Below are 27260 nucleotides of genomic sequence, written 5' to 3'. Positions count from 1 at the left end.
GCCAATAACATCTTTTAATGTGAAAGCTTTACTTGAAAAAAAATATTTTTACCAAAGGAGAGTGGGTATAGAAACACTGTAATACCGACACTTCAAGCGAATGAGACTATGACATTTCTTTAGAACATTCCCCTTTTTCTTTACTCTGTAAAAAAAATGGATCCTGACACATTTGAAAGAGAGTTTTGAAAGGGAAGGAACTGAAAGATGAAGGCATTTTTTCCGTGTGGAGAGCTGGAGAGTGGGCGGGAGTACTGAGCTGGTTCCTGTCTCAAACTGTGCAGAACACGAACACAAGAAAGGCAGCCTTCGAGAGGAGGCAGTTCACTACATCTGGATTGTCTAGTCGTGAGCAGCTTATTCATCTGAAGCTGTTACTTGGAAGATGCAAGTGTTACAGCATCTGCAACAGAGCTGTTCGGTCTCTCCCCTCACCTTCCATGACAGATGTGCCAACAGCAGGAGTACTTAAGATCACTATTAGGAACTGGACAAGAACTGATTGGCCAAAAAGGCTAAGATGCATGTGTAGATGAAAAGGTTTATATAGTCTCCTTTTTATATATCAAAAACATATTTTCAGGCGATTGCTATACAGATTTTCAGCTGCGATTCTCCTACTCTGTTTTTACTTCTCAGAGCTGACTGAGAGGAGATGTGAAGTGGAACTTGATCAGGGTCATTCAGAAAGCATGACTTCATCTTCGAGAGGTATTTTTTAGCCAAAATGGGAACCTTATCTGTGGAGCTTGCATGTGCTCTTCCTGTTCCTCTGTGTTTCTTTCTGGGTGCTACGGCTTTCTCCTGCCTTCCAAAACATGCTAGCTATTTCACTTGGTGTCGTTGTTTGCCAAGTGATGCCAAGCTATCGTTAAGTAGGATTTGCTGGTCTTCAGAGATCTGCATGGAGTACTGGCACACAGAAGGACATGACAGAAGACTTAATACTCCACATTTAGTACTTTTTTTTAAATTGTATAATGTGAGGATGCCCAGAGGGGTTGGGCAGCCAGTTGACCTTGGACCCCTGGAGGTTTTTTTTTTCTCCTTACAGAGGAGTTTTGGTTCCTCTCCTCCGTTGTCTTCTGGCTTTTTCTCTTTCTGTATTGTAATGCCATATAATATAGTCACACAGATTTGTTAAGTGCCTTAGGGCAACTTTGTTGTGAAAGACGCTAGATAAAAATAAATTGAATTAAATTGAAGTGATGGACTGGCATCCTGTTGCTGCGCTTTTTGCTTTTATAAGACCATAACAAATCTTACAAACAAGAGGGGGACATTTGGCCCTTCTAGCCCATTTGATAGTATTTAACCCTTTGGGTAAGGAAGTACCTCCTGTTCTCGGATTTCAATACACAAAATGGGTTGGGGATGGGCTCTGGTTTGCCTTATCCCATTAAAGTAATTAAGCCGACATAACTTGCCAAGCATTTTCACAGTCTTTATTACAGTGGATTGGTGTAATAAAACTCTAATTTTGTTGGAAATCAAAACAGCAGATGTATTTAAATAAATTTCACGGTACTGTGGTTCAGTAGGAAAATTTTCCACTGTATTTATAAACATCATCCTTCACTGTGACTGGAGGGTTTTCCCATGGTCCCCACAGGAAACTGAACAGTCTGTTTTTCCTTAAACATCAGCTTCTGTGAAAATAACCACAAAATACATTTGGAGTGAGATAAAATGGCTTATACTCATGGTACACCCTCGATAATCCCTCATGTATAAGCCTGCTGTATTAAACCTCCAAACCCTTACACAATGATGCCACTTCAGCCTCATTTTCTCTTCTAAATTCCCTACTAAAGGACTAAGAAATTCTGAAAATTGAGAGCAGGCCGTTTCGGCTACTAGCTCGTTTGGTTTGTGACAATTTACCAGAAGATCTCATCCAGCAATTTCTTGAAAGAAGCCAGGATATTGGATTTACCAACATGGATAGGCAGGTCATTACAGACCCCCGCAGCCCTTTGTACAAAGAAGTGCCTCATGTTCTCCGTCTGAAATGCCTTTCCTCTTAGTTTCTGCTTGTGTCCTCTAATTCCAATTCCACTGCTGATGCTGAAAAAGTCCAACGGGTTGATTGTTTCAATACCTTTTGGGATTCTGACCTGAATCAGATCCCCTCACATTTTGTTAGAGACAAAAACAAATTATCTCTTTTAGCTTGTCAGTGTAGGACATTCCTTTGAGTCCAGGAATGTATCTGTTTGCTCTTCTCTGGATTAATTCCAAAGCTGCAATAACATTTTAGTATTGCAGTGACCAATACTAGACACAATATTCTGATTAAGATGTCCCTAGTGCACTGCACAATTTTAACTTAACATCATGTGATTTAAACTCTATGCTTTTAACTACAGTATATACCTTTACATTGTTTTTAATCCTCACTAAAAATGTCTTCGGAATAATCCCCATAAATAACAAAGCATACAGAAAAGCCTGTTGATTCATCATAGATTAGGAGCAAGAAAGTAGGGAAACAAGCTACTTAAATGATGTGTATACTTAAATCTGCTGTGTAGTAGGGCTGCCAGCACTGCATGGATGTCACATGCCAGCCAGTTGGTGCTGCACACCAGTATTGGATGACGTGGCTCCTGTATGTGAAGAGCTGTGGGATCCTTTGTGATAAAAAGTGCTGCATGAAAGCAAAGAATTTGGCTATCATTACTGTCTATACTACTTTGCAACTGACAATTTGAACCCTAAACCGATATACTGTACAGTACAAGCTCATGTACTGGAGAGATAAGTCTTCCCATTATTCATGCCTTTTTATGGTTAGTGAGCTCAGAAACCCTTGGCAATTTCACTCGTTTAGCTGTCTGTTTTGGCGGACACAACTCCTCAACTCGAGAGGAAGCTTTTACTGCCGTCTGGAGGAGTGGACAGAAGGGAGCTCCCCACTAGAGACGCAAGGAAAGAAGGCCTGTTCTTCCCAAGGGTGCCCACTAAGTTGGCTGCTGCAGTTTAAACACTGTTCAAAAGCAACACCAAGACGTGCGCCAACCCATAATTCTGTTTCAACATGCCCAATATTTTACTTCTATTTAATTAAACAGAGCTCGTGCAACATCACAGCAGGTTTTTGTCAATGGAACAAGTATTACTGTACGTACAGTCTCGGAAATCTTAGGAAGAGGGCACGAAAATAGTTTTTGCAGTTGGTGTTAATGCAACAGCTAATCAAAGCTTTACCAAGGAGGTCCACAGACCCAAGCAGTCGAGCACTGGAAATAAAATAAATGACCCCTGTGCCCTGAACAGAGAGTTCTCAGGGAATTAGCAACTAACTTCATAGACTCATGATTCTGTCAAGGGGTCACACTCACACACTATATGAAGAAAATGTAAGGGGAATACTGTACTTGATGATTGGATGTTTAGAGGCAGAAATTAAATTATCCCAAATACTGGCCCAGAAAACAGTTTCTTCTACAACAATCAACTCCCTTTTCCAAGCAGTAACCCCTGCTAAGGGTTTCCACGAAGCCTGCAATACAAACGACAAACAGATGGTGAAAGTGTTCCGAAATTTCTGTTTAGGAAACGGCGCTCGAATACTGTGACTGAATGGAAATTATTTTACAACCACCATTTCCTCAAACCTCTCTTGGAAACCAAAAATATAACGTTTCCATTAATTGTATGTAAACAATAAAGAGTGGTCCAGCTTAAACAATGTTGTCGGAAACAATGGATTTATTTTCTCTTCGCTCAATTTGAATACGGGTGAGCTGAGGGACAATCGAGAACAAGCCTCCAACACCAAGGGAGGAAAAAAAGTAGTCCAGCTACGCCTCTGCTCCAGACTAATTGATACATCGTACTATCCTAACACTTGGGCAGTTTGTCACATTACTGCCGCTCTGCACTGCCCAGCCCCACCTACAGACAAGCTGTCAGGCTTTCAGCTCAGTTTAAAAGTACCAGACAGCCTGGTTTCAGATATTGCAGAGCTTCCAGCAGGAATAAGACGATGACTGGAGGCCGCAGGGTCCTCAGATGATGTAGGGGATGTAGGGAGTTTGCACTGGAGTGCACCTTAATTGCGACAAACATCAGTAAGAATCTACCAAATCTGCTGGCCATAGAAACAGATTCATTTTTGCTTACAGGTGCTACAGGATTCAGTGGCACTGAGGATGAGTGCCTGGTACAGAAGTGTCATGAAACATAGTTTGTGCTGAATTCTGCTCTGGTGGACTGGAGTTTGCCGCTGTCCAGCGACAAGCGCTGTGAGCGATATAAGCCCACAGGCGACCGTGACTGAATCTCTGCAGGGGCAGAGCGAAGCAAAGTGCCACACAGGTGTAAAGAGAGGTGGGGGGTGCCGATGGGAGACAAGCAATATGTCGTTTCATTTTAAACTACTCCCGAATAAATGCAGTGGAGTCCCAGCAGAAAGAAATAGTGATTAATACCTACTGAACACATCTTACGTGCTTACTCCTAGCAAATCCGACTACCCCACATTGGCCCCTTGCTAATGTCCTAACCTGTGCATGACAGGAAGAAAGAATGGGACAGAAAACAAAATGTCTGAGCTGAGATCTAGTACGCCCCAGCAGGATCATACAGGCTTCAACTGATCTAGAGTGATGTAGTAGAAAATAAGAGACAAATGAATACAAGACTTGCCATCAAAGAGCAAACTCAGTGAAAAAAAATCACTATGTTGATGAACAATATATAGCAGGAAAACACATTAATTACAGAAACAAATTGTCTGATATGTTTTTTTTCTATCTGAATGCACAATCCAGTGCAGTGTCCATGTAGACAGGCCTCTTGTATTCCTGATTAATCTGTATGTTTCTTGATTCTGTCCATCCACAAAAGAACAATCCTTCCATTGATGTCTGCAAGAAGCCAAAGTACTTTGACTCAGGTGGCTACATTACTTCAGAGTATCATATCACCCCACTGCAAGTGTAGTGTACAGTAACTTCAAGTACAAAAAGGTCACTGCACGCTATAGAACAACAGTGCACATCATGCATGCGGTATGCGAGAGAGATCAAAACCGTATTACACTACTGAACTTTGTCACGAAGCACGTCCAAATTATATAGAACAAGAGGCACAACAAATACTAGTGGTTCCAATTTTTGCCCACTGCTCTGATACAAGGCCTCTCAGTATACATTAAAACTGATTGAGACTGGAAACTACTGAAAAGATGTTCCTCCTGTTGAAACAGTGGAATTTATTTAAGCACCCTCAATTTAAATTTAGATAGCAAAATGTAGATACTTCAAACAAAACAAGGCCAGTCCATTCTGAAATATACAAGCTGTGACAACTTATGATGATAGATAAACCCTTCCAAAACAGAAATGATAGTCTTTAGCAAACACCTTAATTATTATAGGTAGAAGAATGCATGTAAAACAATTATCCTGACTGATACAGCCTACATTAACAGGATTCATTTTTTGGGAACCCAGACATGCTGCGTAGTCAACACAGTAGCTCATGCACAAAATTCACTGGTGCATTTTTGGATTTTGTTTTAATAACTGCAAAAAAAATAATAAAAAATGGTATGCAATTTTGAAAAAATGAATTCATGATTTAAAATAACAGGGCAGCACAGTAGTGTAGAGGTTAGCATTGCTGCCTCGCAATGCTGAGGTCCTGATTTCAATTCCTGTCTGCGTGGAGTTTGTGTGCTCTTCCCATGTCCATGTGGGTTTCCCCCCACAGTCCAAAGACATACTGGTAGTTGAATTGACTTCTGGCAGGACAGGCCCTGGTTCGAGTGTGAGTGTGTCTGTGCTTGTGTCTGCGTGTGCCCTGCAATGAACTAGCGTCCAGTACTGGGTGTCTCCTGCCTCGTACCAGCTGTTTGATGGGCTGGACTCTGGCACCCCCTGTTACCCTACACTGGATAAAGAGGTTTATTTTTCCTGCCCACAAGTACGATCTCTGTTGTCCAAGTCATCGAACTCTCAAAGCCACCTGTTGATGTGTGTGTAATTTAAAAACTAGAACGGGTCACCGTAGGACATTAGATACGACTCAAGCAGAGAATCCACTTAAATAGACCAAAACAGAAAATCCCTTTAAATGTTGGCTTTACAGTCAAAATACACATGGGTGTGACAGCGCTTTACTAAGTACGAAATAACCTTTCAAGAAACGTATGATCGGAACACAATTGCTACAGTGGTACTGGATTTATGTTCCCTATATTAAGAAACCATTAGTACAACCCCTGAACTTATCCACTATCTAAGCATAATTTTACTTTTAAATAAAGCGACACCCAAAGAGGCATTCTTGTACTTAACCAAAAGATTATCAGTATACTGTACCTCTGAATGAATTCTTGCACTTATTTTTTTCCCCGCTTATCACCATCCGTAAAGTAGAGGGAGTAGGCAGCAGTGTGGAGCAGTGTCGTGTACTGGAAAGACCTCAGGTGAGACACTGCTATTGTACCCATAAAACAAGGTACTTTTACCCCAATTGCTTTAATAAAATACCTAAAAGTACAAGAGGGTTATAGTGTAAGCTGCTTTGCATAAAAATACCAGTCAAATAAATTAGTAATAAGTAAAAACACTGGTGTTGATACAGATCATCATAAAACAAACTCATTAGCATAAAGACAACCATGAGGTTGCTTTTGTCTAAAACGACACAGATTAACAATACAAAAATGCTGTTTTGATAACTTTAGTAAAGTGATGCATTATAAAAGCTCAGAACAAATGCAACGACAACAAAGACATTTCTATAAAGGGCACACACCTACACAATACAATTTCCAGTATGTGCTGCTATTGCAAGTTGGACATGATAACAAGAATTTGACTGCAGATGTCTCTTAAAAAGATCTTCAGTAAAGTTTGTAATTTAACACCACACAATGGCAAAGTGCAGGATATGAATGCAGATCCACTTCAAAAGCAATCCCACGCCAGCAAATTATGCCATGGTCACAGTCAAACAATATACTTAATGTGCAATAATCAGATTCTGATTATTTAAATAAATGATTACAGAAATCTTTCTGACTAATAAACTCTCAGCAAGGAAAATGTACTGTATATTCACTGTAAAGGATGATGGCAGACCCTTATAAATATTCTAAAAGTTAAGAACAGGGCTAATATAGGGTAAGGAATTCAACTCAATTCAAATGTGGGGTTTACCCTGACCTAGAACATAAAAAAGTCAGCCGCTTTTACTGTGAGGAACTGACTAAGGATACCTGCATTCTGAAAGCTTTCACTGTGCTTAGTCTAAAGAGAGTTGTAAAAGCTGGATTTGAAGTTCTGCTGGTAGGCCTATGAAAGAGCCAGTCAATTAATGCATTCCTCTGGAAGAATTATTTTCCATCTTGTGATAGACATTTCCCTCTTCTGTGCCCCCACACCATTCCTGAGGTTCTAACCAAGGTTTATAAAAAGAAAGGATCATATTTTCCAGAAATGCAGTATAAGGCAGCATACAGTATGTGGCTCCAGATATTTATTCTTTAATGGGCAATTACATTTCATTTATTTTAGAAAGCCAGATCTAAGATCACATTCTGCCCGGATAACATTTTCTTTATTCCTTTGTAATTTGCAAGAAAACAAATAAGTTCAATGTCTCACTTGTGATTAATAAACGTACACCTGTCAAGACACTGCAAAGCATGTACCTGTACTTTTCTGCTTTGTTTTTGTAACATGTTATTTCAAACACGAATGCAAGACCAAATGTTAATAGCAGCACGTTCACTGCCAATGCTCAAATACCATGGGCTCTACACAATCTGCTTTAACCGTCATCTTTTGCAAAGAGAAATCCAAGATGAAATGCAAAATCCCTAACCGTAAACAAAGCCTCAGTATTTATTTTAGGACTTAAAAAAAGCTTTTTTACTTTGAAAGGAAGGTCAGAGGCAAAATCTACACTCTAAATCGGAAGTAAAACTCTGAAAGACAGTTAAGAGTTTGATGCATTCAGTAGCTTCCTGGCTTTATTTCAATGAGGAACGGCTTACCACGAGAAGATGATTAATGCATTTTCTCCTCGGAAACTGAAGTGATCTTGGTCTGTAACTTCATTCTATTGCATTCAGCACTAATGAGGCCAAGATTCGGATGACAGAGGTCATACAGTACAGTGTATACATTTCCTTGTTCTCAAGGGTTTCTATATTACATGATCCCACACTTTCTTCCTAACGGCTCAGATTTACACTTCACCGGTCTTCCCTCTCTCTCTGCAGCTAAGACAGCATTACAATAATTGTATCACCAGGGGCAGGGCGCTGTTCTCTGTCGATGTAGCTGAGCTGGGATTCCCTGGTTTCTGGTCTTAAGCTCTGGGCTGTTACCGCCTTGTCAGCAGAGACAGCGTTCTGTAAATCTGCTGCTGTACCTGCTGTGTACCCTAGGGACACGGTCAAGAGCAAATCAATTATGTAAGATTACACTGCTTCTTCTCATGACACTGCTTTAAACAGGCTGCGCTACTCCAGGGTAGCACAGACACCAAGGAATGTTTGTGCACACATAAGTGTACTGCCAAGAAGCGAAAGGCCATAAAGACAGGGAGCAACATAGATAATTGCAAAAATACAGTTAGGTGGGAAAGTAATATGAGCTAAACACAAATTACTAGAAGGCTCTGAAGAGTTTCAAGCAAATTTATTTTCATGAAGGAGCTACCAATTTACTTTTTGGGAAAAATGAAACACATCAGAGGCGTAAACAGTACAAATAAAATAGAACAAGTAAACAACCTAAAATAAAGTTAAACATGTATGAATATGGGATCAGGGATAGATTTAGCTGAATTACTGAATGTCTCTGAAAAACAGTTCTTATTCACATCACATCTAAGGAAATTATTTTACGATTGACATAAAAGTAACAGGGGCAGCACAGTGGTGCACTGGTGAATATTGCTACTTTGCAGCACTGGGTCCCTGGGTTCGATTTCTTAGGTGCCATCTGCGTAGAGTTTGCATGTTTTCTCCGTGTGTATGTTAATGCCAGGTGCACCAGTTTTCTCCCACAGTACAAATACATATTAGTAGGCTAACTGGTTTCTGGCAAAACTGGCCCAGTGTGAGTGTTTGTGTCTGTGTGTGCCCTACGATGGACTGGCATCCTGTCCAGGATGTATCCTGCCTTGTGCCTGTTGCTTTCCAGGATAGGCTCTGGCTCTCCAGCTGCCCTAAATTTGATGAAGCAGTTAGAAAAATAAATAAGGTCCATTACTTTCTAGCAAGGTATCAATTTGATCCAATTATTCTCTTAACTGTGATTTCAGGAGGAAGAGAGTCCAACCTACTCCTGTCTACATCCACGGGAGTGGTGTGGAGATAGTGGACTCGTACAAGTACCTGGGATGCACATCGATGATAGACTGGAATGGTCTAAGAACACCGAGGCCATCTACAAGAAGAGTCAGAGCCGACTTTAATTCTTGAGGAGGCTCAGGTCCTTCAACGTCTGTGGTAAGATGCTACTGTACATATGTTCTATCAGTCGGTTGTGCCGAGCACCATGTTCTATGCAGTTGTGTGCTGGGGCTCTGGGATTAGAGCAGGGGATGCTAACAGGCTGATCAAGCTCATCAAAAGAGCAAGCTTTGTCATTGGGTCTGACCTGGACCCCTGCAGGCAGTGGCTGAGAGGAGAATGGTGTCCAAATGAATGGCCATCATGGACAACGTCTCCCATCCCCTCTATGACATGCTTGTGAGAATGAAGAGCACGTTCAGCAATAAGCTGATCCAACCATGGTGTGACAGGGAGCACTACAGAAGATCATTCTTGCCTTCTGCCATAAGACTGTACAACTCATCCACTATGTGTCTGGGCAGGGGCAACATCGATATTGATCTGTTTTTGGACTAAACTTTAAACTCTCTGCTTACGTCTGGTTTTTCCTGTTTACAACTGTTTTTTGTGCAATATATGGTAGGCACTTGTGCAATATATTTTAATATTTCTAATGTGCAATACAACTTTTTGTGTACTGTTCTGTTTTTTGTATATTCTGTACTGTGAGCAACGTCTTTTAGTGCACTTCCCAATGACTGTAATGACTGTACTGTACGTATTGTATTGTTGTATTATTTCGTTACACTGTGCTGTGTTGACTGTGCTAAGCTGCTGCTGCACTACAATTTCCCTCACGGGATCAATAAAGTATCTATCTATAAGCTGCCATTGGAAGTTGTAAAATGACATCATAATATATAAATCAAGCAGTGGGTATTAATGACTACATGCAGGAGCTGCTCAATAAGGGGAGTTAAAGGAACAGTTTACATTCACTTTAATGCATACAAACTAGCAGCTTACTAACTCCTTCTGTAATTAAACAAACATGGCTAACTGACACAATTTCAAAACTATTTTGCTCCTGCTCTCAGTGTTCAGCATTACATTAGTTATTCTGATACATCACTGTACATCTGCTTCCAAATGAAATTGTTCTCATCTAATCTGCAATTCACATTTTCGTCCATAGCTTTTTGCATAAAAAGTGTTATATCAACTTGTCAGTGAAGCAGTAAAGCATACTGAACAAAACCTTGCATCCAACTGTATTCTTATCCAATGAAAGTATTTGCAGTTTTATGCAATATACCATTTACAACACTCATTCTGTCTTCCATGAATTCATTTAAAAGGTCCAAATTTTACTTAGATACTGATTTCTCCACATCTGCACCAATATTGTTGAACGAACAGATGCCATTTAAATAAGCCAAATAAAAAATCACTATGGATTTCAGATATCAATTACTCTTTCATGCAAATTAACAAATGCCAGATGATAATTCAGATTTTTGCTTAAAATGACTGTTTAGAAGACATGCTCTGGCTGTCTCTCCTTGGCATGCTGTATTCAGAGCCAGAAGAGTCCTCTGTACAAGATACAGTATTTTGTTTTTCAAATCAAGAGTTGTAGAAGCAAGCTATACAGTCATACTGTTTAAGTAAATTACATTGTTCTTAGAAATAACTGGATGAAATCTGTTGATTAGCAAACAAGGAAGTGGTTTTCTTACACCAACCTTAAGTCTAAATGTAAAATGTTATAAATGTACTCTGTATACCTCAACTGTAATCAGTTTCTTATAATTTCCAAACCATACATATCACAATGGAATTAAGTTTTACCCATAGGGATGCTTGCAGACAGATTTATATCAAGACCAGAAATGTAAACATCCACATCAATAAAAGCAATGCAGGAGCAACGCTTATTTGTAGCAGAAGCAAGTATTTACTTAGTCCCCTGTAACTCAAAATCAACTGGGAAGTACCAGAAATAGGACAAGGCAATCTGGAGAGAGAACGCTGAACCCATCAAGCTGTCAGTTCAATTGGTCTACACTAGCAAACAAGGACTCAAAATGCTACGGGAACAGCTTTCTAGTGTCAGAATTGGCAGACAAATCTTAATTTCATTACAAAATACAAGCACTGAATTTAGCAGTTAGGAGTGTAAGTGCCACTCCATATATCTTACAGAGAATGTACTATATACTCTATTAGCTTCAGGTCAGCATTTTATACCAACACGAACTCATTCATAGCAAAAGGCATATCCTATGTCACGAACACTTCATAAAGCAGCTTTCCCATGTGACGGCTTCAAACTACCCCAGCTAATTAATTACCGTACTTGCAGTTTACCATAGTGTAAAAGTACTGGCTTAATGTGCTATGGCTCATGGGAAACTGCTGTTAACGCGGGTCCTCTCTCGTTTGTGATCTCAGCTTGCCTAGTAAACGCAGAAAGCAAATTCCTGTCAGGGAAATAATGGACTGATTGATTTTCTGGACAGATGGAGCCTAGCAGCACAGCCAAAGAAACAAGAGTAACTGCATTATCTGTGGCGAGAACAAGCTGCATGCATCTATTGAACAGCCATTTCTTTACTTAAAAAAGTATTTATATTGTATACCAGCAGTGCCATTCACAGGTCTTAACTTTTGAGGTGCCGGCAGGTCATGTTTTAAGAACTATTCAGATCAATGACATTTATGGCATTACACATCATGTACTGTACCTGTACCACCACATGCCAAAAATACTGTGAAGAGCAGCCTATACTGGTGGTTCTCAACCCTTGACCTGGTCCAGGACCTCTTTGCAATAATCGTTTAATTTGTGGCTAATGGATAGGGGTGCTTTTAAAAAAATAACATTTTCTTCTGAATTTAGAACACAGAGGTCTACATTCATTGACTCTTCGGCACACTTATCACGCTGTTTCTGTTGTCGAAACAGCTCTCAATTCAGGCCATGAAGACAACTGTCAAGAGGGTCTTATGCTAACGTCAGTCCCACCAATATAAAGTTTCTTTTTGTTTTGCAGAGGTCCAGTTACGTCAAACACACCTAAAGAAGGGTATGTGTGAAACTCAGAATTTAATTCAGGGCTCATTCTTGTGCGAAATGCTGTAATCAGCCACTTTACCCAGAAGTAATGTCATGCCTTATCAAGTAGGTAAACGGATATCTATGCCATTCTCTACAAGGGACAATTCTGAAATATGTTTCCAACCAAAACTAACAGCGACAGCACAGCGGCACAGTGTTTAGCATTGATGACTCACAGAGTTGGGGCCCTGGGTTCAATTTTAGACCTGGGGTGCTATCTGGAGTTTGTATTTTTACCCCTAGTTTGCATGGGTGTCCTCCAGGCACTCTGGTTTCCTCCCACAGTCCAAAAAAATACCAGAAGGTTAACTGGCTTGTGGGAAAATTGGCCATGGTGTGAGCACGTGTCCCGTCTAGGGTGTATCCTGCCTTGTGCCCGTGGCTTGCTGGGATAGGCTTCAGCTCCCCTGTAAACCTGTGTTAGATAAAAGTGGCTAGAAAATGGATGGATGGACAGAAGTAACAGTATTTGTGTTATCTAAAATGGCTCTGGACCATGGGGCTTTATTTTAACACCAGCCATCTTGCATACAGATAGATAAGACGTTATTGATCCCGAAGGGAAATTGATGAAATATCAGAAATACAGAACAACCCACGAGAACTAAACAGCAGAACCTAGAACTACGTGCTTTTGAAATTCTCAGTAACAGATGCAGGCAGCTGTGCTACACATTAATACACACTTATTGCAGTGACTCAGAAAAGTTAGTGTTCCAGTAACATTGTGTTGACCATTTTTGAACATATTTTTTCTTACAGAAGAAATATTTCAGGAGAAATTGGTCATTGTATTTCCAGCACGAAATCATGTCATAGGCAACAATTCAAAAGTGCTACAATGGAAACTTTAAGAATGTATTCAGCAGTACTGTGTGTGTATGCTAAGTTGTGCCAAAATGCATTAAAGTTTCTAGAAATATATAATAATATTTCAGTACGTTTGTCCTCCACTGGAGACTTAAATGTCTCTTAAATGTACTTAAACTTAAACATGTACTTTGCTATAACTACTTGTTACAAATCATAAAAAAGCCAGGACTCTTAATGCGTGTCTTACTTATCTTGGATATAGTCAGATCATCCAAGAGCAACTAAGGAGAAATTATTCACATTTACACAACTGCACACTGATTTGACAACCCTTATGTTGTTTTTAATTAGTGTAGACCACCTGGATGGTGAAGCAACACTAATTCTACAGCTAATTAATTTTAAAAAGCCATCATTGGAAGCTTTCCATTCAGAGCCTGTAACTAAGAAAATCAGTCCAAGGGGTGTTATAACTAAGTGATGGCCTGTATTTTCGGGGGTGGATAACTACCTAACTAGCTATTAGTTTGCTTTCCAGGTCCTTAATGAAAACAACAAAACAGCAGAAGGCAAATTTTAAAAAATGAAAATGGCACAAGACATGATCAATCTAAAAATAATTATCACGCACCATGTTGGCACAATGATTAGCACAGCTGGTTCAGCAGTTCTTGGGTCCTGTCTGAAGTGCCTTCTGTGTGAAGTTTGAATGTTATCCCTGTGTTCACTTGGGAATTCTCCACATGCCTCTGGCATCCTCACACTTTTACAAAGACCTGCCAGATAGGTTAATTGGGTCCCTACATCGTCCCTGTGTGCCTGTATGTACATGCCCCTAAATGGACTGCTGTCCCATTTGGGGATTAATCCCATATTGAGCTAAAGGGATAGGTTTTGGGTTGCTGAGATCTCAGTTGATGACAACACGTTGCTCAGCAAACACTAGAGTTATAAAAAGAAGACAAATCATCACAGGATTGTGAGGAACGCACAGAACTACGAATCACAAATTTTGCCTTTTCTTTTCATTAAACTCTGGAAAATGTAGAATGAGAAATTAATCTCAGAAATATTTTCTTATCTGATTAAGATTCTTATTTGGTCTTTTAATCAGTATAGCACAAATAACTTAATCAATGGGTGGATATAAAGAGGAGAGGAATGACTTGCTATATCTACCTCAGAGAACAGAGTTTTTCCCTGTACTATAATAAATTTGCAGCCTCACTAAAATTCCTCACACTCACCTCTTAAATGCCTTCTCATATAACTGATGAAATCTTTGACATGATCCTGAGGGCTACCAGAAGAGTAAACATGGAAAGCTGGCTTTGATCCTATTTTTAAGACTACATACTGTATGGTATAGAAATTGAACCTAAGATCACACTTTCTTATGTTATGAGCCAACACTTTAAAATATTTCCTGAGAATGCCTGTTGTATAACACACAGTTCTTAAAATATGAATTTAAGTTTAAAAAAAGCAACATCTAAGGTCATGTTAAAGCATTATCAGATACATTTATGTGTGGGGAGCCTTGCTATTCTGAAGTGACCCATTTCGGATTTTCAGAAAATGTACATTTTTACAGTTCTTTTCTAAAATTTGTATGATACATGTAATTAATGACAATGAATAAGAAGTATAATTAGTAATTTGATATGATATATGATGTTCTTAAAGTAAACGTTTATTTAGGTCAAAACACAACTAGTTCTAAACTTTTACAATCAATCTTACAATTTCAAAATCACAGTGTTATTCAACTCTGAATGATAGAAACTATAATGTTGGGATACCAACACAGCTCTAGTTTTTCTTTGAGGCAGGCTGTTACATTTTCTTGAAAAAACTTAACACATCCAGCTGTATAAATAACATTGATAGTTTAATATTTATCTTAGATCAGACTCTTTGCAATTAAGAAATGAAGTAGCGGAAGACACCACATGGCTTGGAAAAGACCACCACAACATGTTAAATTATTTTTCATGCTTTTATTAAGAGGTGTGATTATGGATTGTGTCTCTCAACCCCTCCACTGTGAGTTCACACTTCTTCAGCCTGGGAGACTCCTCTGTGTCACCAAGTGTAATACTAATAGACACAGGAAATCTTTCACCCCCACTGCAATATCTGTTTCGAACAATGTATCGTAACTATCCTCTCCCTTACCTTGCTGTAACACTGTTGCATTGACTTCTTGGTTGGTAAAATTCTGTCATTGGGTTGTAATGTTGGGAGTGTGCGATAAAACAAATTTCCCCTAAAGGGACAATAAAGCTTGAATTGAAAGCATTCAAGAAAAATTACTCCTGAAACAGAGAAGTAGACATTCACATTTAAAGGCAAAAATCTTTCTGTTTAGTCTTACTTGCACAGAAATACCAATAATGAGAGGTACTGAAGAATATGTCAGCATGCAGGTCTTCCTGGCTGTCGCTGTAAGTCCCAGAGGGTGAAATCAATTGCTGTAAGGCAGAAAATAAATACAGTACTATTCTGGAAAAGAAAATTTAAGAGAGCCGTATATTAACTTGTGTCCTCAGAGTCATGCATGTCCACTACATAAAGGTGCTAGAGAGGCAGAAATGTTCACTGCCTTCACAATGAATGGAATAATTTTCTAAAAATAAAAGGTTTTCGAAATCTAATGTGAGAAAATTAGGAAAACAGGGTCCATTTTACTTCTACAAAAGCCAACACGAGCGATTAGGAGGCAAGTATCCAATATGACATTCATGTTACACAAAGGCAAAACTATTCTGCTGTTCAGATATTCTTTGTCCTCTGCAATATAAGGCCTATCAGAAGATTTACCAAAAGCAGTTATTATTTTAATGAACTTACTTGTGTCAATGGTGTAGAACAATTGAATACGCGTTGTACGCCTTATTATCAGCCTACGCCTGTCACTGCCTCTTCCTTTAGGTTTAGTGTTTAAAGGTCTTACAAACACATTCTAGAATGGTCTGTAAACACAGGCAATGCACCACAGGATCAGATGACTGCATTACCAACAAACACTTTTTTCATTTTTTTTTCAGATTCATCAAGGCATTTGATTTTACAGTCATTTTATCCACAGTTCCATATCATCTTACTCCTGAAATTATGAAGAAAAGCAAATTGAATATAATTCAATGGGCTCTGGACACAGAATGAGACATGTGAATGAAAGATGTCGTTTTTTCATTTTTACTGTTCTCACCACCATTTTTCCAGTCGCAATGAACACAATAATCCCATCTCAGAAAAGGCATTTCTTAAACCGCTGGTCGATGTCGAGGTGACTCAATAAAACAACTATTTTTAGTTCAGGTCAGGACAATACATCTCTATCGAAACGGCACCAGGACATACTTATTGAAAAACATAAAACGGAAAACGGTAGGGCATCTTAGCCAGTATGATTCTAAAACCAGAAAAGGATTTAAAAATATATAACACGTTAACTAATACATACAAAAGGAAAAGGAAGCTTCAAATGAGATCCTATGTCTCTCAGTAGCACTACTGAATCTACAAATAACATGATCAAGGGTAACTTTTAATTTGTGCTTTCATTTTCTAAGGTACACAAAAATTGAAAATACTCTCAGAAACAGCTGAAATTGGCAAGCCCGCTTCAATGTCTCTGCTAAAATCAAGACTTGGTCCTATTTTGGTCATAGCACCGCATGTTTGCAGGCTATTATGGATTGGCCTTCATTACTTGATTTTTTAACTTACTACAGAAGACCCCATATGAAATGGTAAATGTATTCTGAGGGAAGATCAGAAGCTTTGAAAAAGCTGGCAAAGGTATTGCTGTTATGTAAGTATTTCCTACACAGCTCTACTGACAGATCAATCGAACAGAGCTCTGGGCATCTACATTAACTGGAGCAGGATAAACAGCCTGTTGTCACACTACAGTGGACAAATCTGAAAATCATATTCTCTGCACCACAGCAAGGAAGAGGCAGGGTGAAGGCTTGGAGGGTGGGGGGGCATCCGTCTTGACGTGCCTTCCCCAAAGAGTTCAAGCAGAACTTCCCAGCAGACAGTATTGGTGAGCCCGCAGATGAAATGCAAATCAGGATTATTTTGTTCCAGGCCAGATTTCAAAGCAGACCATTTCCAAATATACTATTATTTTGATATGAACAGGTCTGGTCAAAACTCAGCTTAAAATGAGGAGTGAGCGTCTCTCGGCAATAAACTAAATCAGTTTATTCATTGAGCATGGTTCTGAAACACTGTCTGAAGGGACAGACTGAAAGAAAATTTGAGAGGCAAAAAAGAAAAAATATGTGCACAGTTCATTTCCTTCCAACACTAACTCCTTTTCTTCACTTTATTCATTTTAACAAGGTATTCACCCCAACTCTCCCACAGGCAAAGGTTGGCTTAAATTGTTGTGGTGGAGCAGTTTCCACATTCTACTCCACCCAAAAATACAGCAAACACTGAGACATGTCTCACGTCTTCCACAGACGCAGCAAATGACAAATTGCTTAGTAACTGCAAGGAAAATGTCGCCTAAACCACTCCCTGCCTTCGTCAATAGGTCAGCCAGTCAAAACCTGTTAAAACGCTCGGGCACTGGAGGATCACTAACAAGACAAGAATCTTTTCCGAGCAGCAAAGGAAGGAAAGAAAATTACAAGGAAAACAGGAAATCAAACAGCTTCTTTAAAAAGAACTCAAAATAAAGCAGATAACAACAAGAATCAGTGTCAGTGACAAACATAATGGTCTGCTGATTGCCCCAAAAAGTCAATCAGTAGTACATTAAAATGAAATACCAACAAGCCTCAAGTAAAAAGCTTTTCACTGCTACTTGTATTGTTTGTAGTTTGAGCACTTATATAGGACATCAAGAAGAAAATTATGGTGTTACTTAAGTACTGTACATATTGTGGTTGCTACAGCATTAATTTAATCCTTGACATCTTTGAAAAGTCCACAGTTATTGCCCCTAATTTTAAGAAAATCACTTAAATACATCTTACAAATTGCAGTTTGGAATTACTCCATTTCTTGTCAAAATAATCTTAAATGAATGCAAATAGCACTTTTCATTGATTTGCATTAAAATTTGATTAGATTCCAAGCAACGTGATACACAATTTCCTTTAGAGATTAGAAGATGAAATCTCAAAACCATTAAAATGTATTGAAATGAACCTGATTATCCGGTGAATCGTCAACAAGTAGTTTGTATATACAACAGTACTGCTGTTTTTTTGTTGTGAAAAGTAGAAATATTTGGAAAGGTTTAACACATCTCTGCAGCAATCTTGTCATATTATCAGCTGTTCATAAATTCGTCCAACGGGCATAATTCCAATCACACTGCCAATGGGACGTAATAAATCTTGGTACAATCAAGTCACGTAGTCCAATTTTAACATTAAAAAAATATTTTGACATTTCAACTTGGCTGCATCACTTTAGCATTTTCCTTGGCAGGTTAGTACTGCTCTAATCCCAAAGCTCTTCTCCATCTTGAGACAACAACATAATATATTATGACAATGTACTAAATATACCAGAAGAATATACCTAGTCCTTTTAGGAAAAGTCTGGAACAATGGACATACTGTATAGACATGCAGCATGTTTGCATTTACAAATTACCCTGTAGAATGTTCTTTTTGGTTAAAAAAAGAAATGCATTAAATTTAATTAAATTTGGGAATCGTGTCAAGTAAGAAACTGTATTTGCTATTACTGTTTAAGGATAGGTTACAGAAATACTATAAACAGGATACGGGTAGACATTTACAAAGGTTGTAACCCTAATTCTCAAGATAAAGTAATTCTGTATGCCCACACATACAGTAACAGAATACATCCTCACCTGCACTATAGCATTTGTCTTAGGTTCCCCTTAAAGGGCAACTGCAGTCCCAATTTCTCACACAGGTTATTAAATCTTGGTAACAAAATAAATTCATTGACGTTATAGAAAAAAATGCAGATTTCGAATTAAGCACAAAATGGTGAACTTTGCGAATGTACTGTAAGTCGCCATGCTGTCACAAAACTTGCATTCGAGTTCCCATTAATTGAAACGTGATGCGGCCCTTCCTGCTCACTAGTCACTGTAATAACTAATATACTGCGATGGACGAGTGAGTGAGGACAGGTTGTGCAGCAGGCACTGCACGGCACAAGTGTTCCAGTGTGATCTGCATGCAGAGTTAACAAGTAAGTAGTATTTGTTGGCAAAACTGTCTCGAAATCAAAAGCAATATTTCTGGATTAAAAGAGATGTATTCACAAGCCTGCTTGTTTACAATGTAATACGGCAGCAACATGTCACCAGAGGTTTTGTCTGAATCGCACAATATAGCACTGCGCATGCCTGGAAATTTTGTCTATTTTGTGGTGCAAATTGGAGGATTTTGCAAGTTATTGTGTATATTTTACTTTTATTGTGGTTTGAAATGCACTCATCAATGCTGATTCTTTCTAACCCCGAAATATAAAAATACCATTGCATTTCCCCTTTAATCATATGAATCGAGAGCAATTGATTTAAAGCACAGAAAACTCAAAATCATTTATGCATTTTTTGAAAAGCAAAATACAGTGTAAAACAATACATGTAAAAGAAAAAGATACATCTTTGTGAACTAGATTAAATGTAAATAATAATTATGTGCATCAAGGTGCTGAGGTCTATCCATTAGGTTCCCTCAAGAAGATTTAATATTGAACAAATTGTATCCAAAGCAGTATTTACCATCAATATGATTAGAATTCAGCTGGGAGCAACATAAAGACTCCTAAGTAATAATTAACATTAAAACAAAATGATCAAGGCCCACTACTCCATTACAAGTCCAACAAAAAGACTTAAACATAAAAAATCCAGCAATGAAAAAAGATTACTTGGTAAATTACATCTCTCAGTTGACACAGACTAAATTACCAGGAATACATGAATGCATAAAACATTTGGTATTTAAATTGAGAACACCTTGTTGCAAATGCTAATTTGAACACTCCACACCCATTTCACCTAAGCCTGTGAAAATACATAACCATACTGAGTGGAAAATAACATTTATGATCTTTACATCACCCTGATCTTTACATATTTAAAGTTATTTCCTGTGAATTACTGATTTCGCAAATCTTCATAAAACACCAGGCTTATGTCTCCCCTGAGCAATAAAGTCAAGAAGAAAACACTTTTCTTATAAGTTTGCACAGGTAGTCATTGAAAACTAACATTTCATCTTCTATGTGATACATCTTTTGTAACAAACTTCAAGCACACCACAAAATTAACGCAGTTTCAACATCTTTGTGCTCAGAAGAGTGACTGAACATAAAGCAGATGTAAGGGTCCTCATCCCAACCCCTGAGTCATCCCAGCCCTAAGTGAGGGAGCCAAAACACTGCAGGAACAGGTTTTTGCACATTTTTTCTTGTTCCACTTAAAAACAGGATAATTGTTTTGTCCTTTCCACTGTCTAAAATAGGATGCATCTCTTGGTAATGCCTAATAATTGGATTGGAAAGCTAATGAAGTGCAATTTAGTAGACCGGATGCTTCTCAATGAAAAGGATTTGAAAATGCAAAACGAGGGGTGAGGCAGACACAGTGGATGTTTCAGAACAAAAACAAGTCTTTCAGTGTTTAATGTATGTAAAAAGTCTGAAATTAATATTTGGCATTTCACTACGAAGGCTAATTTTGTGTTTCATATACATGATTCATATACTTTACAGCGACTGCTCCACCTCACACAGTGGCTGTGTAAAGCCCTTGCACTGGCAATGTGCCTCTGTGGGTGGGTTTCTTCTGCTACGACAAGACACATCACGTGTTCTATGAATAAGGGTTTGTTACCGAAACATCCGTGCAACAGTAGCAGCTGCAAAATTTCCAAATATATTGGAATATAAGGGGAAAACTGCACATCAATTCATCCTTTAAAGTAATTCTTCTACAGCACTGTTTTTATCATTGCATTGGTAACCAAAGGCAGGGGCAAAAAGAGAGATTTTATTGAATGGCATCCAAATAATAAAAGATAGCAGGGTTACAGAGCACATGTACTGTACAAGCCAGTGGAAGAAAACTGACCCGCTAGTGTCCACTAGTGTGTACAATGAAAGTTGACTTCTTTTCAGAAATGTAAATCCGTTGGGAGACTCCCCAAATCACAGCTCTCACACGATGATGGATAACACTACTGCCATCAGCCCCACCTGAACAAAAATCACTTATAATGTGAGGATCAATTATTCTATTGTATCTTGGGCCACTTCTATTCATCGAGTTTCCAATTCGTAAAAAAGATAAGTCTGATCCTGATTTTTGCACTGATTCATGTCACTTACTGTGATCATCAACTTTAAGGTATTCTGTAAGATCTCAATGCACTGTTCTGAGTTATTACATGGTGACTGCGGTTATAAAAGACATATATCCTAGTTTAACACATCAGACAGCCACTTAAAAAGACACTTTCAGTTTTGGACTACATAGCACCAGCTACAATGAAAGGGAACTGGCTGATGTCCTAAAATGAATATTTTATTGAGGTGCTCACTAAGGAAAAAGGACAAAGTTCTGTATAAAATGGTATTAACGCAGAAGAGACAGAAGTGTTTTCAGGCAGTGGATTAGATTAAATGTAAATAATAATTAGGTGCATGACAGCTGCTGAGGTCTACGCATTAAGTTCCCTCAAGAAGATTTAATACTGAACAAACTGTATCCAAAGTAGTATCCACAGTCAATATTATTAGGATTAGCTGAATACATCTTAATGGTTCATTCAAAGCTGAAAAGTAAAAAAAAAGTAAAAAACAACATGGAATCACCTCTTCGTCTTCCTTTGCAGCTGCTCTAACATACTGAAATTGCAGTGAAACCAATGGTTTTAACAATCTGTTCTCCAATTATTTTGTTACTGTGTACTCGCCCAATTGGGAATTGCCAATTTAGTCTCTCTTGCCCTGGATCACAACCATAGTTGTGACCACAAGCACCACTTGCAGCAACCACACATGGAGGAGAGTGAGGAAATACAGACCCAATCCTTCAGCCTCCCCACCTTTGAGCCACTCATCAGCCTGTGCAGATACAGTACATACACGAGGATCAGTGCCAAATGGTAGAGAGGCACATCCTTCACCTACAGCACTGCAGGTCTGCAGGCATCCAGGAAATCACAGAGGCCCCAGAAATAGAGAGAGTCAGTCCAACACTCCAGCCTATAAGCTGACTGCTGCTATCGGCTGAACACTGCCACTTGCAGAATCCCAGTTACAGTGGGCTAGTGACTTGACTCAGGCTCCAACCACAAATTCTCAATCAAGTCAATACAAGTCAACAGACCCAGCGAGTGTCATTACTTGTTGCACAAACTGGGTGAGTGTGCCCACTATTTCATCCATTACTGTGAATTTGGAGCTTGACTCCATCCCTGGCGACTTCTTCTCTTCTCATTTGCTTGTGGCATCAAAAATGAGAGAAACCATTCATGAGGAGTACTGAGAAAGCATAGCAGATACAACCAATCATGAAGGGAGGTGCCACAAGGATAAAAAAAATCTAAAACATGAACAAGTGGGGCAGCACTTGACTATGTTAAATCACCCCGTGAAGATTGAGCAATGAACTAAAAAAAGAAGATAAACATTCACAGTCTCAGAGAGTGATATTTCTAGGTAGCATATAATATTTCAGAAGAAAAAACAATTTAACCAAACAGTTAAGGCATAAACTCAGCTTCCCTCTACAAAGTTAAATACAAAGCCGAGAGAACACTGAGAGGCACAGTACAGGCTTTCCTAGAAATTTGTAACAAGGCAAAAATATCATAAAAGCCAGTATCACAGTGGTAGAAAATGTTCCTTGAAGATGGCCAATTAAAAATCAAACAGAGCTGCCGAATGACCCACGGGAATCATTTCTAACAGCCTTTTCTTTATGAAGCAATGGATTATTAAATTAAATTTCTAAGCAGAAGAAATAAAATCAGCTGCCGTCGGAGACCAACCAAATTAGTATAGCAAAAAGAGTATAGGACAGACAAAGTTGTAAGAAAATTCTGTTCTCTGTGCCCTGGGTGTCAGAGTTTGGATGAAACAAATGCAAGGAGCTTATTAAGCATAGACTGCAATTAAGGAATAATGACACATTACAGCAATTAACACTGTAAAAGGCCTTCATATCATTTGATATATTCATATATCCCTTGTTTAGTTCAATCCATTACATTTTGTTTAAAGGGTTTGGAACCCCTGCAGCTGTGTCCTTGTAAGAAAAGTGGGTGAGGTGAGATATTTCATCCTGGTTGAACACTCAGATCTGGCAGTGCAGCATCATGGGCTGAGGAGGGCTGAGCAAGCAGCACAGCAGTCTGCAAACTGCTTTTTTGTTTGATGGTTCAACAAGTTCCAAACCTCAGTGGGAAAGGTTGTACTTTTCTGGTGAAATGTTTCTTATTCACCCTCTTCTTAAGCTCTAACACGGCACTTTTCCCTCACACAACTGGAACGCTAACAGGCGATGGTTGGCAATTAAAAAAAAGATGGTTTTATGAAAAGGCATCATCATCCTTTTGATTTAACTTAACGGAGCATGTGCTCAGTTGTAAGTAAAACTGTCAAAAAACATAAGTCTTCTTCAAAGGCAGATCTACAAAGATAAATGGAGTGAGTTACAAAGTTTTAACATGTCCATGCCACTTGAGGAAGTGTTATGTACCAAAGAAAGTAGGCAGTAGTTCAAGCAGACAGGATCCCTGGCAAATACAGCATTTCCAATTTTTACATGGAACAAGTATCCTGAAAGTATTTCCATTGGTTTGCTGTGTATGCAGAGTCTTAGGAGATGAAATTATTAGTGTGATTTTAGTCACACACACATTTTGCACCACAAAACCACATTAAAGCAAAAACAAAAGAAAGTCTGGATGACTGCAGCAGACTCTTTCACTAGTCATTAAGCCAAGAACATGGGTTGAATGCTGGCACTTCACACACATACAGCTACAGCTGAAATTATTAAACCTATGTCATTTGTACTTGCAATTTACTGTATATTTGATCCTACAGTACCATTACAACTACTAATTTAATGGCCTGAACGATTGACATATCTACAGCATACCATTCATCTTCACATAAGCAAGTTTACACTGCAGCATATTGGGAAAACGCAGTGTTAAGTCGTGACTGAAAAAAAGTGTTAAGACTAATGAGACATTGAATGCCATTTGGACCGTGGCGGCGGTGCAGAATCCAATTTAGGTCTCGGGATTTATAAGGCGAAGCTTGTGGGTTTAAATCCCGGTTAGGCACTGCTCTTGTATACTTTAACGAGGCACTTTACTCAGATTATTCCGGTAAAATGCACCGGTGCCTAAATGGGTACACATGGATGTCGCTTTAGAATAGACCAATTTGCTGATACGTCATCATTGTAACTATATATGTAAATTACTAATAGTGATCAATTTCCTGGCAGCTGGCTGTGTAAGTGGACGACATCCATTTGCTATGTTTTTAAAAAGGCGTCAGCTACGCCTTTGAATGACTTATGTCTGACTCTAACAACAGAAACATCAGTCTGCAATACCAGAATTACTTATATCCACCATTCACATGACAACGTTGTCACCGGCAGCCGTGACCGCTTCTTTCCAGTGCACTCGCTAGATCTAGCTTAGTGCCGTGGCGCTGCCACCGGTACAATCTTGCCATTCAACTTTCGCAGTACAAGCGCGATTCCACTTCGCCTATACTTTACTTTCAGAGGGGCTGCGAACGGTCCCCGGACACAAGTGAAAGGCGCTGTAATGATCTCAAGATGTTCCGAATGGAATCCACAAAGCACAGTCAGTAGCTAGAACGGCGCAGATCACATTCGCTTTATCTACCGTCGTCATTCAAAAAGTTGACCAGACAAAACAGGTTGTATGGACTGATCTGCATATTGCGCGCCGGCCCCAAGCTTAATTGGTGTTAATTTGATCCCGCTCAGCTGTCAAAACAATGGGTTATACACTACTATACAGGCAAAGAGCTGACGGTGGTACTGCTGTGTGTTGAACAACCAACTTAGCAAGAACGAAGCAAGCAAAAGTTATCCTTTAGACCACGGAAGCAAAATAATGTAAAGAAAAAAAATACACAAGTCACATGCATCATCAAAAGCAAATAACTTAAAAATGATATATATATTATTATTTATTTTTAAATCCAACTCACAAATTTCTTCGATACCAACTTGTCGTCTGTTGATAGCGTTGTTGACAAGTTAGCGGATCCGATGCACAAGATAAGTGTCACAATATGACCTCTTCGCTCACTTTCTTCTTAGCTCACGAGTTCATTTCTTGCATTCGGCTTATTAAAACAAAACAAAAAGAGGAAACGTAGGATCTACAATCCTTCTGAAGAAACGAGCGATAATGATAAAGTACAAATGTGCAATGATATGTTGATGCTTTCTATTTCTTGTTTACTGCTCTGCTTCTTTTAAATGGGTAAAAGTTGCGATAGAGGGGGAAAAGTCCTTAAGGTATTTTTTTCGTTTTTCAAAGAGGTTCAGCAAACATCATTTGTTAAACAGACAGTTCGATCTACTCTAGAAGCCAATTCCATTTCGAGAAGGAGCTGCAGCACAGATCGCCTCAATACAATGCAACTTGTTAATGGCGGCTTCCAAAACACAGATAGGGTGCGACGGTATCCACCCAAATTGGACTTCCTTTAAGTTTTCGATCGCAAAAGCTTATTCCGTGGCACCAGACTCAAATGATTTTACTAGACGAAATGATCTCCAATTTATGAAATGAAAGCAAACATTTAAAGAGGTTATCGTAATTGTATGAAATAGAACTCCCCTGTCGTGTTCACGTAGGAAATTCCACTCCCCCCCCTCCAGCTCCTCCGCCCTCACCCTTGCGCACCATCAACAAGCCCAGGCTGTCAGGAAGTAAGTGGTCTGTATTTACTGCCGACTAGGAAAAAAAAACATCTTTGCATCTATAGCAAATTCTGAACGACTTCTTGTGCAGGCCTGAATTTTAAAACATCTAATTCAGTGCTTTTTAAAGTTATAATAAGCACTATTTTGTACTCATTGCCACGTTCCTCCAAGTTCCCGGTCCTGACAAAATGTGAAGAAGACAGATGTTTTCGAGTTACTAAATTTGAACTCACCGGTTTATGACCGATGTGTCAAGGGCAAGAATAATCTATGTAGAATTGTGTGAAGTCCAAAAAATGATTCTTGAATTACTGATTACGAATGCATTATTCTATTAAACAATCCTATATACATATATATTCCAGTATTTAGTTTCGCAGAAAATAGTTCATTGCTCTGATAGTATCATTGAGACACATCATGGTCCATTAACACAGTGGAGTGTTCTGAGTACTGAGGCAATATATCTGATAGTGATTTTTTTTTTATTTTAAACAACTTTTAGTCAGTTGAAGCTAATATTATTCTGAGTTGTCGCGTCCGTCAATCACCTTGCCACAGTCTTCCCAAGCTTTGTATTTGTGGTTTAAGATTCATTATTTACCAGACTAATAAAATATATGTCCGTTTAAGTTAAACTGGATTGCTCATCTCCGATGTTTTTTTTTCTTCTCACCTGTCCACGTTGAATGTCTGGGGCTTTTTTTTACGTTTTGCAAATTGGCCCTTTTTTCTCTGTGATTTTTTTCCTCTAGGTGGCAGGAATTGGTCATGGTGTGCAGACGCGAATCGTTGTTTACTTTGTCCATTGAAGAAGTGTTTTGTTGCCTTTTCAGCCTCAAGAAAATAATAAACACTACATTATAGCTCTTCCTGTATGAGAAAAAAGATGTGGGCTACAATAAGTGCTCATCATTTAAGGCACTTAAATTATAAATATATAATATTACAAAATGCTAAATGTGTAACAGCCATGTGCACAGCTGCCATTTACTGACTTATGTTGCACTACAAGACTGTAAAATCATCAGTTTTACCCCGTTTGACGTTTTCTTCATCCATGCTGC

General features: G+C 38.8%; 1 protein-coding gene across 1 annotated transcript in view; it reads right to left on the bottom strand.

Moving 5' to 3' along the window:
• LOC148839901 (hippocalcin-like protein 1) overlaps positions 1 to 26169 on the bottom strand; it is a 64874-nt gene extending 38705 nt beyond the window's left edge. Inside the window, exon 1 of the mRNA XM_088928509.1 lies at positions 25470 to 26169. The gene's annotated coding sequence lies outside the window, so the exon portion shown is untranslated. The remainder of the gene's footprint in view (positions 1 to 25469) is intronic.
• Positions 26170 to 27260: the final 1091 nt, after the last annotated feature.

Source organism: Atractosteus spatula, chromosome 2 (genome assembly GCF_055471065.1).
Source record: "Atractosteus spatula isolate fAtrSpa1 chromosome 2, fAtrSpa1.hap1, whole genome shotgun sequence".
Classification (NCBI taxonomy): domain Eukaryota; kingdom Metazoa; phylum Chordata; class Actinopteri; order Semionotiformes; family Lepisosteidae; genus Atractosteus; species Atractosteus spatula.
This window is presented reverse-complemented; position numbering and strand designations above follow the sequence as displayed.